The sequence below is a fragment of the Camponotus vicinus genome, unplaced genomic scaffold (genome assembly GCF_025532165.1).
Source record: "Camponotus vicinus isolate PSW18456_S1 unplaced genomic scaffold, iyCamVici1.0 SCAF_4, whole genome shotgun sequence".
Lineage (NCBI taxonomy): Eukaryota > Metazoa > Arthropoda > Insecta > Hymenoptera > Formicidae > Camponotus > Camponotus vicinus.
Genome location: NW_028141976.1, coordinates 4576308 through 4590459, shown reverse-complemented (window position 1 = coordinate 4590459; position 14152 = coordinate 4576308). Strand labels below are relative to the sequence as shown.

General features: G+C 43.0%; 1 protein-coding gene and 1 long non-coding RNA gene across 4 annotated transcripts in view; one reads left to right on the top strand and one right to left on the bottom strand.

Moving 5' to 3' along the window:
* Nucleotides 1-14152, bottom strand: part of Dll (homeotic protein distal-less) — a 97608-nt gene that overhangs the window by 14153 nt on the left and 69303 nt on the right. The gene's annotated exons all lie outside the window — the stretch shown is intronic.
* LOC145969659 (uncharacterized) lies at nt 5264-13713 on the top strand. The gene is made up of 2 exons (XR_014438218.1): nt 5264-5543; nt 11871-13713. It is a non-coding gene; the product is annotated as an uncharacterized LOC145969659 (long non-coding RNA).

Here is a 14152-nt window from a genome sequence, read left to right as displayed (position 1 = left end):
GCGCTCACACGATGTCTGCCCGATCACTCGAGGGATCGCATCTTTTAACAAAGTACGACAAAAACAAAGATCGATAATTCAACTCGTCTCCCTATCCCCTACTCATCGTGCACTCTTGCCATTTTTTTCGAGGCGAACCGATATCGATCGCCTCCGTCGTTTCATCTGCGAAACTGACAAAACCGCGCGCGTGCCAGCTTTGAAATCCGGTGAAGTCTTAATCGGAAGCGCGATTATATCGCGATATCGTTATTATTACCCGCCTCGCGTATTCCGCGTCCGCTCGAGGTCCGCGCCGACACGAGGTCGCGCGAACAGGCGAAAAGTGGTTGAAATCGAAACGCAATTCCGTAGTGGGCTCACGTGCCGCGAACAACGGTGACACCGTGACACGAGAGCGGAATACGCGCCGCACGCGGAACGGTACAACACCGGCTGTCAGTGTTCCTTTTGTACACCACGTCGCCCGTTTGTTATTTTGTACATATTCATAACGGCGTTACATCACCGACGTGTACCGATGCATTCTTTTTCTCTCTCTCTCTAGCATCGATCCTTTTTTCCTCCTCTCGGTATTTTTTTCTGCTTTCCGTTTCCACGTCCGCGGATACCAATCGGTGATTGTCATCCATCAACGTCCGCCGGTGATGCGTTTCGCGCGGATTTATTATGTCTTGAGGAATGACCACGCAGAAATGGTACTGTCGCAATTAAAGTGCGATTAATGCATCGCGAGCGCAACAAGTCGCTGATTTTTTGCAGCGGCGAGCGCTTTTTAAGAAGGCTCAGTATTAATTATATATTAGTTTTATGTATACATTATTTGCTTTTTTATTTGCGGGGGAACTTGGTGCGAAAAATATTACAAATACAATCGCACTCGTCGAAGAACGAATCCCAAGATTGTACCCAAACGACTCCAATTAGTGCGTACTTTGTAATTTCCCTCCAACAAAGAAACATTACATCTCTTTATAGAATTATGCAAGATGCAATTAATGTTTGAAAATCAGTTAATCTTTCTGTTAATCTTTCTGAAAGCGTGCATTGTAAGAAAGCGTAAGTAATTCAATTACGTTTCCATAATTAGTAATGCTCTTCCTTTTAGAGGAAGCATAAGTTTCTTCGGCTTCCTGCCCGCGGGCACCAATAACTTATCGTTATCAATTATGTTCTTAGTCAATGCTAGATCCTTAATCAAATCGGAGATCTTTCGCACCGTGAATTATACAAGGTAAGTCTCGATGAAGTCTCGGTTATTCCTTCAAACGCGCAGCGCGAGATGCATTTACGCAGGATCAGCAGCCGCAACCTGTGGTCCTGCGCTACGTGAGAAATCTTGGGGCACCGTTATTGTATATCGCGCCGGCTGTCGTTCGCAAGACACAAAGACCCTATTCATCCGCGTGCAATTGCATATGTAGGAACCGATCTTGACTTCTCCGTCATATTGCGCATCGCTTCTATCCTCTCTGCCGATGAATACATCCTTCTTGCTCGCTCAACCTCGTTACCGTGTAACATCGTGGCGCAAAAGAATTCGCAACAAAACGTGTACATATAACGTGTCTATAAAATCGAAAGACACCTTCGATCGGAAGCTCTGCGAACGAACGTTAACGCATCTCGCGAAAACGATCTCGCGAAATTGTCGATCGATCGTAGAATCGTGATTTAGAGCGATTGTTCATTCGCAGTTCCATGGTGGCACAAAAAGAGATTATCAATCTTCCTATCGTGTCAAGATTAATAAGGCGATAGTATTTTTACGACACGAGCTATTAGCTTCATAGGGCTATTAAAATTAATTAGCATCCGTTTATTTCTTGCGTTAATTGAGATTGAGCGACTTGCAGGCGGCTTCTCAATTGAGGATGAAATTACGCTCCCTGATCAAAAAAATCTCGAGTTTTACTTGATCAAGAGTATATTTTTACTAAGTTCGAGAAAAAAATGCGTGACTTATTATGTGAAAATTATGACATATTTTATAGAGAAATGTATATTATCGGAGAAAAATATATCTCTCAATCGTAATCGGAATTAAATAACGAGAATAATAAAAAATGATGCTGTCGAGATTTCATCAGATAGCTTGGAAAAGCGACGTAACGTAGGCTCAAACCGATCTTTCTTCGCAGCATTTGGGAAAGCGCTGGTCGAGGTCGCGGATGGATCCACGTCGCAATTTTCACGATGAGCACGACGGACATTCCCATGTCCGTATTCTCGCGAGTTTCCACGAGCCGGAATAAGTCCTCGTTTGTAGGTGGGTACCTTCGTCACGGTGAGCGGTTCGCAGCATGGTTTACCGGACAATCGTGGTGGACGCGCTCGAGGACGATGAGCGGAGACAGGACAAGAGAGAGAAAAAGAATAAATCGGAGGGGGGAAACCGGAGGGCGAGGAGGGGCAACGGGGAAAACAACGGAAGAAAGACGACGAGGGAAAGGGAGAGAAAGGGAGCGAGAGAGAAGCCGCTACCTTCTTCTTGGTAGCGGCCGCGGAGGAAGAGCACGAGGGACCACCGTGTATACCGGGGGGACGCGAGAGGGGCGAGGAGAATGTCGTGCTGTGCTCATCGAGGTGTAGATCCTCGTCCCCTGGGTCGTTCCTACGCCGTGGTCAGCGTCCCACTAAACCACGGCCACGTTTACGTTGTCGCTTCAACCGCGTCTAAACCGTTGTCGTATGTGGCAACGTTAATCTTACTCGATCTTACGCGATCGTCAGGATTTGCGCCGTTCTTCCGGTGAAGCGACCGGTTCCCCGGCGTTGTGCCATAAATTACATCGGTGGGATGCATTCGTAGATTTAGGATCGTCGCAACCTCCGTAAAATATGGGTCGCTAAATAAAAAAAAAAAATGTCAATAGGGATTTTCTTCACGAATGTAAAAAGTGGAGAACGGTGTCCTTTTCCTTTGCACGAGTCAACGGTAAAATTCATTCGAATTCCGCGACTTCTCTTTCTCTCATATTTGCATGACAACTACGCTATTATGCTGAAAATTCCATCCCTTTCACGCTCGCGTTTCAGCGAAACTTGGCACTCGGTGTGCTTCTTCCATTAAAGCAACAATGAGGCGACTTTCGACTGCGAGGCGGGAGACACAATGCGAGCGTATATCGATTTATCTCTCGAAACGCAACAACTAGAGTGGCTCCCGCGCGAAATATCTACGGTATTCCTGAACACGTAGTCCTCGTCGCGCGATAAAATCGTTGCGCCGCGCCAAGAGTCTCGCTTCGGCGAGCGTCTCGCGCTTCGAATCGCACCTGGCGCGAGTTAGCAGGTTGCCGAGCGGCTGCAGAACCGATCGGTACTGCAAAATATTGCGGAGGAATTAATATACGCCGCTACGCGCATAAATCACAAGAGCGGGAAATAATGGACCGCGCATAAATCTTCAACCTCGGCATAATCGGGAGAATTAATAGAGACAATTGTCCTATATAATTTGAATAAAAAAATAAAAGAATTTAAAGATGCTATCGATGGGCAGTTTTCGCACCTTTAACAATGAAGGATCATCAGCCGGAAAGATCCAAAAATTCGAAATCACGTTTTCCAACACCTTGAGACATTCTCGCACTACGAGAGCTCCGAAATCTCAGCCGCTTGTATCATCGTCATGCCGTGTTCCTTCTTATCCGCTCCTCGCATCTGATCTGACCGTAACGGTCCCGACACGCGTCCACTTCCACATCTTTGTCGCTAATGCGATCGCTCGGCTTACCGGGCTCGTATTTTCGCGATCGCGATCGCGCCGCGGAAGAGGAAACGCAAGCGTTCCGCCGAGCGGGTCGATATCTCAATCTCGCTTCTTTTTTTTTTCGTGCACGGCTCGCGGATACATTCGAAAAAAAAAAAGAGAAAGAGAGCGGGCCGTCCTTTACGCGCGTGTACACTTGACGGGTTAGACCGGGTCGTTCGCCGGCGAGTAAATCGTACGCTGTACATGGCACGCAACGTGCCGCCAAGTTGCCGATTTCCGTAAAAGTCTCTCTGGAAACGCGAGGCCGCCTTCTCCGCCGATCGCCTAAATGGACCGTAGCGCTTCTACGAAAGCAAACGCAACGATGCATCGTCGTGCACGGACGGGTTGCGCTTAAGGCGAGTCCTTTACATCTTAATCCGTGCACGTGCAGCTAGAAGCTCCGGCCTACCGCGGGAGAGGAGCCTAGCGCGAACGAACAGGTGTGAGACGCGCCGCAAGGAAACGGCGGAACTAATGTTACCGCGAAGCGTTTAGTCTGCGCATATGTATTCGCGCCTATTCATTAACGTGTACCGGTCATTTAAAAATAGCGCTTTTATATAAAAAAAATACGTATTTTTTTTTTAATTTTTCAAAAGATGTATATGTATCTCTTCCAGCAAATTAAAAAAAAAATATAAATATTTTTTTAGAAAATTAAAAAAATATAAATTTTCTAAAAGACACACACACATCTTTTAGAAAATTAAAACTATTTTTAAAATATTTTAATTATCTCTTTAAAATGTGAAACTCTTAGCAAAATAAAGGGGTCTACTATGTGTGACATATTAATATTAAAAACAATAATTATCTCCACGATAGCGAAAATTTGTAATTACGGACTTTGCACCTCCGTTTGTCAGGAGAGATCCGGCGCGAAATAATGCCAGCGCAACCGCATGCGGGATTGTCAGAGCATATTAAATCGCGTATTAAGATATTAACTCTGCATGTGTGCGCGTATCGCGGATAAAAATTCCGCGATAATCAATCTTCGCGCAAGCGAATGCGGCGCGCGTTCAAAGCGTCATTAAATCACGCCCCGAAAGAAAGAGAAACACGAGGAAGAGACAGAGCTTGTCTCTCGTCGTCCAAGGAGTTTCTGACGTTTCGCAAACCGGAAGAGCGAATCGCCATTGACAGTGAAGATTTATCGATAGCGGCGAATCGCGCGCGTCCGACTGCCTTTAATACGCGCTCGCCGCGCATGCGTATGCAAATGCGTATGCAAAAAGCGACAGCGACGGCGGTAGATGAGCGACGCGTGTTTACAGCGGTACGTTACAAGAAAACGGGCGGAAACTCGGCGAGCGAGTGACATCGCGCTACCGTGAGGCCGCAGGATGATGAAGTAGATTCCCTTCTTCGTCGCGGCGAGGATGTGCGTTATATCACGCTCATATACGAGCGTCGTCGCACGCATCGACGCGGCTGCACGCGCACCGCTAACGTAAGTCGTAAATGTGTGACGCACCGCGCGAGATAAAGTCTTATCTCGCCGACACGCCGCACGTATAGCGCTCGCGTGGGATCCGCGATCTCACCGCCGGGAAATCCCGGCGATCATTAGCATACGCCGCTGCATGGAACGTTTCCATTCGATCGAATGCGAGGATCACGATATACTAACCCGGTTTGCGCGAGTCGCTCGATCGATGGAAACGGCCGGCCGGAAGTTGTACGTTGTATGGGTGTTGTGTGCCGTGGCTAGGAATTTACATTTTACACAAACGTTGCGGATAAATTTACGTTTCCAGGTACGAGGATCTGGGAATACAAGGTACGTGCGAAATCTGGACCACGTTTCGCGCGTGGAATAATTAAAGAGAGGTGGATAGGTAGAGTATGGCTGAATCCAGAAGAGTGTATGTGTGTGTACGTGTGTGTGGAGATTGTATTTCGCTAAAGCGCGAGATTAAGTTGGAGTTTGGCGAGATGCGACATGACGCCATAAAGTTATAAAATGATGATGAAGCAAAAATTCGCATGCGACGTGTTGCGGTTTCACGTGGAAGATCTTACGGTTAGATGATGAAACGGTACATTGTGTTGGACGCGTATGTACCGCTGCACTTTCCAGATACATCCTCGCTATAACCGCTGGATACATTCGCGTTCGACACAGCTTTCAGCGGGCGTTCTTTCTTATAAACCTGTCCCGTATTTTTCGTCCTAACGCTTTGACAGATGTACACGTGAAAAGAAAAACAAATAAAAACATCCACGTCATACGCGCGTTTCCGCATTCGCGATTGATTCTTTTTGTAAACTAAAGAAAACAATAGTCACCACGCAATTTTCATTTTTTATGCAGGACGTATGATTGTATCGAATTCCTATATAATTTTATATCGATTAACGATTTATTCTCGATTACTGGATTCTAAGAGATGAAAGATTTATAAGTATTCCGGGACAAAACCCATAGCGTTGTGCTCTCGTGCTAGCGTGCATAAATTCCCATCAACCAGGCGCATCCACAAGTACGTGTGCGCATATTTACGGATACACACATACGCACAATCACTAGCAGGACTCGTGAACCACAGCCGCATTATCCGAAGTACTCTTCGCATAGCGGGCACATGCAATTTTCGAGCGGATTCTGCCAGCTGGATGTTGGGGAAAGAAAGAGGCGACGACGAGGGAGATGCGCGAGAGGAGGCGGGAGGGAGAGGAGAGTAATTTTACCCCGGTTGCCGGTAATTTCACGCTTTTACTCGGGCAGGTTAGCAAGACGCAGCTCGTTCTCGTGGAAAATGTCGTACCCGTTTGCGAGTTCTCCTCTCCATCGCTACTGTCCTCCCCCCTTTCCTCCCCGTGCTTTCCCGCACCGTCCCCGCTTTAAAGGCCTGCTGGTTCACGAAAACGCAGACGGTACCGATAGATAGTTACGGGACATGAGTTTCTCGCTCGCTCGGGATTTTATCACCCTAGAAATCTTCCGGTGTTGTATACACACACGTGCGTGCGTGCGTAAGTGCGTGTGCGTGATGGGCGAACTTATCGTCGGTCTAGATTCGCGACTGTTCACTTATTAATGCGCGCGTTTGTGATTTATCGCGAACACGCGTGAGCCTCTAAGAATTAAGCAATCCGATCCTTAACATTGACAGTTGGAGGGATGCGAGCGCTAAACGGGGTTATCGCAACTGTCATAATTATGGTGACCTTAAATTCATGGGTCTCACGGCATTCTTTACAATTTCTAATGTATCAAGTTTTTCTTCTCTTTTAATTTAAATTGTAAACAAGATTGAATGGAAGAGAGCGACAAAATTTCTCCGATTTTGAGATACTGTTTATGCGGCTTAAGGAGGGACGCTATCGAAAGGAACGTATCTAAATACTTCCACTTTTTAATACGATCCGCATATTCATTGCGGATTATTACGCGAGATCATTATATCGCTGTAATCACCTCATTCTAAATTCCGCCCTTTCTTCCCGGTTAAATATTCCCCATGTATAAGTAACATCGTCAAGATAATTAAAACTGGTTTTGTTACTTATGCATACATAAATTCCACGCTTTGCGCTTTTGCTTTTGTTTTGCGAAAGAAGAAGCTTACAAAATCACACCAATCATAAAGCTGATTTGTATTTACTCGCGTGCGACGCATACGATCATCGCTGAGACAGAAAAGATATCGTTTAAATTCATTATTACCATTAAATTGCTATTCTTGCCTCCTCGAGGCAAGAATAATAGTTTGATATTAATACTTGAAAGAGATAGTATCGAATAGCGATTCTTTTTGAAAGAAAAAAAAAGATTAGATAGAAAAACATTAGATCTCCAGTGAGCAATATAAATAATTGCTTGCAAATATTTATATAAGATTAAATATTAATTATTCTAAAATAATTAATATTCTTATATTATAAATATTATAAATAATATTCTTATTCAAACATACACATTTTCTTTATGTATCCAATAGTGAAAAGATATCGACACTTTTTTTTTAAATGTTACATTTATGTTATTAAACGTGTGATGTAAACGTAGAAAGATATAGATATTGATGTATCTTATTAAAATAAAGCATTTCTAATGCACGCAGTAGCGCGGACGAGTTCACGCAAGAGAGGATTCCAGAATCAGCTGTTTACTCCTTAGGGGCTCGACTAGAAGAAGCGATCGTTCAAGGAGCACCGGGCGATCATTGATAAGCGCATAGATGCACCCCAAGGAGTAGGCGTAATAAATTGTTTGCTGATTCTATTGAGCCTACACGAGATGGTAACAATAGCAGGAGAGAAAGAGAGAAGGAAGAGGCCGAATGAATAATCGTTTACAGGGCGCCAGACGGATTGTCCTTGCTTTCTTTCGACTGACGGGGCGAATTTGAATCCTGGATTCCTTCGGGGAAGAGGGGAAGGGTTACTGGGCTCTCTCTTTTAACGTCTCTTATCCGCTCTAGCGATTTTAATTGAAGCTACATTACGTTTTGTACGAGCGAAATTGTATAATCTAGGGTCAGATTACTTTGAGTGGTTTTTATGTCTCTGAAACGATCACGAAGATCGTGATGAATGTTGTATCGATTGGATACGAATCTCGAACTCTAGTATATCGACATATATCGGAGGATTAATTTATTTCGCGGCACGACCGATTACACATAAAGCGACTTTCACCGATCGGCACGTTTCGATTTTACTTGGCGCAACTTTGTTCTATACGTCGATAACGCACTGTAATGACGGTTACATATCCCGTGACTAATTTCGCGGCAATCGGCTGCATCGGCGTCCGCGAGATTGTGAAAGAAAAACTACATTTTTTTTATACTTGTTATGAACAGGATACGAATATGTTCGGATTTCAACATGTCGAATCTTTTTACTTCTATATCAATTATGTTTATGTGGAGCGGCAACACGGCTACTCCCCGTTTCCTTGATTCAGTTTTTCTATCATCTTTTTTTCACCTCCGCAATTGATCTTTGACGGTGACACATGCGTGTGCACGTGCACATGCAAGCCTCGAAGACGTGAGTGTATCACGATAACAGATGTTTTATCCTTCTTACTTGGCAAACATTTTTCTCGCGCCTCGATCGCCAATGCTTTTCACGTCGCAAATCATAAATTTTACGACACGAACTATTAACAGGATATTACTTTTCACTTTATTTTAAATCGGTCGTTTTATAATAATAATAAATGTACGAAATTATCGAGAGAGAAATTTCATATTCGACGTTAAGTTTAGATACAGTAGGATATTTATATTAAATCTTGCATAAATTTAACTTTTAAAATTTAAATCATTTTGATAAAATAACCGATAGCGTATAATGTTAATTTAAAAGCGGAAAAAATACATTTTTCATCTGTTTGGATTCTTTTTCTCCCGGAAAAGTCGGCGATAGCATCGATCACTGCAAAGTGTTAAAATCATTAGGCGCATACTTTGATTAATCTTACAATCGCATCGAGCGGATTAATACATAATGGTCGAGTTAATAATCCTTCCGAGGGAATCCCGGTCTGGAAAATTGTTTTTCCGCGAAAGCCGATTAGATGTGTCTTTCGTCATCTCCGGATCGTTCGTTATATCACGTTTCTTATATTCCGCGTGAATCATTAGCGAGTATCAAGGGAACAAGGCGCGATCTCTATATTCGGCTGTGGCGGCGGTGTTTTTCAGGAGCTAGAGATCGCTTATCTCCGGCATCTCGCGCGCTGCGCGTCTCACGTGAGACTCATTGTCTGCGTTTTCGCGGCAAGGTGAGGTGGTTGCGCAACGCACACACGAAGAGCGAAGGGAAGCGAAGATGGTATCGCGAGCGTATCGCGATTCCGACCTAAGTATGACTAAGCAACTGCATGTCCCGCTTTTAGACAACGTGTCCCATCGCCCACTTCATCTTCGAAACGTAATGCTTTTTTAACGATCAACTTGAGTGTCGCGTAAAATTAATTTCTCTCGATTATAAAAATATTTTCTATATGTTATAATAATTTTTTCTTTAATAAAGTATATTTTATATCTCGGGATATATTCTGTTTTTTTAATTTAATCATCGAAATTATGCGACATTTTACATACGCTTGCTTCATCGACAGTCTCCGGTGGACTATCACGCGAAGCGAATTTTTCGGCGATCGTGAGAACTCGATTTATGGATGTCCCATACAAATGTCGCGCATAAATCACTAGCGAGCGAGTAATGCGGGGAAAAGTGGAACGCGTCGCGAAACTTCAACGACCGGTGAGAGTCGATTTACAGTCGCAATGACATTTTGCTGCTGCAAAAATTCGATTGTTCCGGGATGCTCGATCGGTGCGTGAAGCGTTCGGTTTATTTAATAAACCTTCCATGACTGAGTCGTTCGTCGATTGAATACGATAATTATGATAGCTGGATAGAGCGATATGTTTCATTCTTATTCGCACAGCTGTAGAATTGTCGCGATATAAGTCGTATATATATATTTACAAAATGTATATTTAATGAAGAATGTAAAGACAAATGATAGAATTAATAATGAATAGAATAAGTTAATTGTTTTCTATTCACTTATCTTGTGAAAAGTTAATCTCAGCTCTCGCTTCTCGACAGTGCGAATGTTTGTCTTACCTGTAACAAAAGAAAAAAATCATTTTTTAATTATTACTCGTTAACCACTTACTTAATATTTTTTTTTGTAAAAATCACACAACTCGAGCTCAATTTATTTCGTTTAGAGAGACCGCGATAGTAGGTATAGTTAAGGCTTAATCGGAAAATTGGTCTGCTTAAAGCGCGCTACGCATGGCGCGTGAGTACATTTTAATTACCACTTCATGTAGCGCGAACATCCCGGTGCTTATTAAATGTACTCTTAAAGGCACGGTTTTCGCGCAAGACAATACATTATGCGACCTTAGGAAGCTCGACATTGTTTTCCCGGCGCCTTTAAGGCGCATGCTCATTAATCTCGATCGGTGAGTCAGCCTCTAGAGGAACTTTCATCGAGGCGTGGGCCTTCCTAAGAAGATCTATCAAGTGATCCATTCTTCAGCATGCAATATTTCGCTAACACGCGAGTCTAAAGGCGAGTCATCGACGCCATACATGGCAACGTCGCAGCGAGTATTTTCAATCGCGTATCGTTTGATCAACGATTAATACATGTGCGATTGAATAAAAAAGATTAAAAAAACAATCGCGAGCGAATATCTTTTCTGTATTTTAACTCTGCACTTTATTCTGCGAGTAAATGGAGAGGGTGCGCGGGGGAGATTCGCGTGCGTCGTCAGAAATCTTCATTAATCAGAGACCAATTAATCACGGGAGACAATTATAGAACGCGTGTGCGACGCGACGCGGGTCTTGCAGGCGTGCGACTGCGAGAGTCGGAGGGGAAAGCCGTTACAAGGTGGTGGTTGGGAAACGGTTAATAGGACAAATTACGCTAATAAAAGGTAACAACGTCAGTCGTTTTCACGGTAGAATAACAATGCCGCAGGCCTCGCAGGTCCATTTGAATATTTCCCTAATGCCGCCGGTCTGGTCGACGGGACGGACATGCGCGCGCTTTTTCGTACGCATCAATGCCCGTGGATCCGTCCGTTCGTCGTCTGTCGTCCGGAAGGGTAGGCCCTCGAAACTATTTCAAAACGCAGTTAGTCTTCCGAGAGAGACGGCCGGCGTGTCGGCGGTAAATTCGTTCTGCCATCCTGATCAGCTATTCGTCCACACGTTGCCCCGCAGAATTTATCGCTCTTCCTTGACGCATTTTTATAGGCTACCGTGCATACGCTATCATTTTGTCCGTTCTAGTCTGTATCGTAGTTCTAACGTTACGCTTCTTTGACTCTCCCATTTCCTATTTCCAAATATACGGTCTCAAAAAAAAAAAAAAATAGCACGCTCTTTTTTTCTCTCCATGTCTGTTATTTCATTTATAATCTTTGGAGAACCTTTTTGTCATCAAGGATAATTATTTCATAGCGATATCAGCAAAATTTATCATAATGTGCCTAAATTAAATTATCATCATTTTATATCAAATTTCCTCTAATGGATTGAATCAAAATTACATGACTGGAATGCTATAGCAAAAAAAGAAGATTATTTTTTGCCACACACCACATTTCTTTTGTCATAGGTTAGCGGTTCTGGTATTGGATGGGGATCGATAGCTGACGAGCAACGGTCGAGGGGATTCCCCGAATACGAGGCTGTGCTGAAAGCTTAATTTTACCGTGACACGGGAGTATCGGGTACCGGCCAATCGGAACATGGAGGGATGACGTGGTAGAAAAAAAAGAGGACATGACCAATGAAGCTGTACGATCGTCTGGGAGCAACCAGACGATAGGCTGCAGCTTTTACGCTTTTCAACACTCGAAAACCCGCACGATGGTACGATCAAAATGGTCCATAAATCGAGCGCATGTAAATCGTCTGCGGAAACACATTTTACATTTACAGGCATTCTTATGTTCGCGTAAACGCACTTATTTTCGCGAAGTGCACTCTTTCAAAATTTCACAATGTAATGTTCTATCCTTCGATCCTTAACGCGACACTTTCTACGCGTGTGATGTATGTTCTTCTATTGTCAAGCATCGTAACTTTTCCTAATAGAATAATCTTAATAACAAATTGCGCAATAATTAAAATATGCACGCAGTGGATGCAAAAGATAAGTTTCAAGAGATGCGTTTAACGTTCTGAAGCCTGTCTGTTATGACGATCAGGTGTTTGCGTTTCCCCCTTTATCCGATAATATTATAATTAAATATATGTATATACATATATATATGAATTATGATGGACATTTTTTTGCGATCGAATCAGGCTGTCAATTTAAATAACGTATGCATCTCTCTTTATCTATCTGAAATTTCATCACCACCTTTATCATTTAAATAACTGGGCAGATAATATCAAAAGAAATTAAAATAGAGATAAATGTGTATAATTTCGATGCCAACTTTAACATTTTGCAGCAATATCTATATATTTTTCTTAATTTTCTTTTTATATATCTCAAAAGATACATAAGTAGATCACATATTTGCTAGGTGACATTTGTCAAATGACGGCGCAAGCAGAAACTAATTCTGGACACGAGTTCGGTGCGAGAATGCTTGCGTATTAAATACGCAATTTCCAAGTCCGCGATCGTTAATTCCATGCAGATATACCGAGAGTAAGGCTCGTTTCAGGCCACTTTTCACGAGCCGCGCCCGCGGACAGCCTGCCTCCGCTACTATAACGGCGATCAGCTGTCTTCCTCCTCCGGTGCAGCTTATGAGCCGGGAACGGGGCGGTGCTGCGCGTGTTCGAGTTGCGGAGGAGAGAAACTATAAAGTTTGTCCCCGTTGTAACTTGGCTAGCCTCGGTAACAAGCAGTAAAGGCACCCTAGATTTCCATACCGCGGTTGTGAAAAGTGGCCTTACAAGCGCGCTTACGCGCCCGTCAAACGTCAAATCGTGACACGAAAAACCATATCTCCCATCGCCACAAAATACTCCGTGTCTCTTTATATCTGTCATAATCTCCCCATGTTTCCTCTTTCGCTTCTCATCTAGCTTGTTTTCGAATTCCTTTTATGCCTCTCGCGAAGGATTATCGCAATGTGAGAGCACTCCCTGCAGCACAAGTACCATGTCTCTTTGGATGATAATAATCGTGAAAAAAATGACACTTATTAATGAAGAATTTAGACATAGTATACAAAGTAAATATGTAACATATAGGACTTGACGCTATTTTTTCACATGGAAAAAAGTATTATAGATATATCTTTAAAATATGTATTTTTAAAATATTTCAATTTTTCCTCTAATAATGTTTTTTTATATTAATATTTTTAAAAATATTTTTTGTCAAATTTAATACATTTGTACATGTATATGAATACGATATTATAACGTTTTTAATACTTTTGCAACATTTTTATGTTCAAGCTTCATCAATAAAACTTCTTGTAATTATGGTACTTATCAATTATCAATGTCTTGACCTGAAATCGATACCTAATAAACAAAGCGTTACGCTTATCAGCGTAATGATCGATGTAGCAAACAGTCATTATCGAACTATTCCTATCTTTAATCATTGACACGGCAATTGAAGTAACTACGGCATCGTCGAATGTCAAAGTAGTAAAGCAAAGCGAAAATTACATGCTTGTCATCGTCGCTGTCGTTTAGGAACTACAATGCAAAAGAGAGTGATAAATCTGTCTTACGACACTACTGGAATCTATCAGGAGCACGTAAATGCCGCGATATATATACAACGGTGATCCGGTATATTACGCCTCGCGGCTTCACGGCGATTGCACAGAGCGAGTTCTTTGCTCACGTTCGCGATCCCTGCCCTTTTCCTTTTGCTTCTCACCTCGCCTTTCTTTTGTCGTTTACCGAAGCACTCCT